This window comes from Austrofundulus limnaeus, unplaced genomic scaffold (genome assembly GCF_001266775.1).
Source record: "Austrofundulus limnaeus strain Quisiro unplaced genomic scaffold, Austrofundulus_limnaeus-1.0 Scaffold364, whole genome shotgun sequence".
Classification (NCBI taxonomy): domain Eukaryota; kingdom Metazoa; phylum Chordata; class Actinopteri; order Cyprinodontiformes; family Rivulidae; genus Austrofundulus; species Austrofundulus limnaeus.
Genome location: NW_013952766.1, coordinates 556,270 through 557,275, shown reverse-complemented (window position 1 = coordinate 557,275; position 1,006 = coordinate 556,270).

The following is a 1,006-nucleotide window of genomic DNA, read 5'->3' as shown; positions in this document are numbered from 1 at the left end:
AAATAACCGGACTGATTGAAATGAAACTGGACTCTATGAAGCACAGATAGTGTTTGTTTGTGTGCCTGTTAGCAAAATATCTTACAAACCACTGATGAAATTCTTGTGTTGTGAACTGGTTTTAAAGAAAAGAACTGGACTGAATTTCAGGGATGAATGGTGTAATTAATGACTGAATTTATTTTCATGCTGCAGAGATGTTTTGAATCTTTCCATCCTGATTCTGTTTGGTTTTTGGTTCAGCCGGAGGACCAGTGTGGCCCTCCCCATCCTGCAGGACCTGAAATAATCCCAGTTCTTGTTGACACGCATCCTGTTGAAGCCGTTTGTCTCTTCGGGGCAGCCGGGTCGTCCCGTCAACAAACATCCATTATTCCTCCCTCACCGACCCGTCCAAGAGTGACCGCAGAGCTGTGAGCCTGGCTCTGCTCCCTGCCTGGCGTGCAGCGAGCCCCCCCAGCACCAGAACCAGTAATCCTGCCAGCCATCAGACCCACGCCACCGCGCCGTCGGTGGGGGGGTCCGTATCCTGACAATACGCAGCAGAGCTGAGGCTTTTTTCTGAGGATGCCAGAAGCTGTGTGAGCAGGAGCCGGTTGTTGAGACGCAGCCAGAGAAGCACCTGGAGCGCCCATGCTTCACACAGATCCAAAGAAAGAGGCGACGCAGCAGCTGCCACCAGAACCTTCTGTAGCAAACAATTAGGCCTCTGACGTCCAGCAGAGACCATCAGAAAACAACAGAACAAACTTAATGTCAAAATAAATTTATGTTCTGTTTAATGAACAAGTTGTAGAAAAAATGTTCATTTTTTGTTGTAATTTAGCTTCAGTTTGAACATATTCTGGGAATAAAAAAGGTTTATATAAAGGTATAAGATTTATTCTTCTTCTGCTGCCTTTCATTTTATTAGATTTTATTTTGATTGCATGTTTTTTTGTTCTTTGTTGTGTGTATTGTTACAAACAAACAAACAAACAAACAAACAAACAAACAAACAAACAAA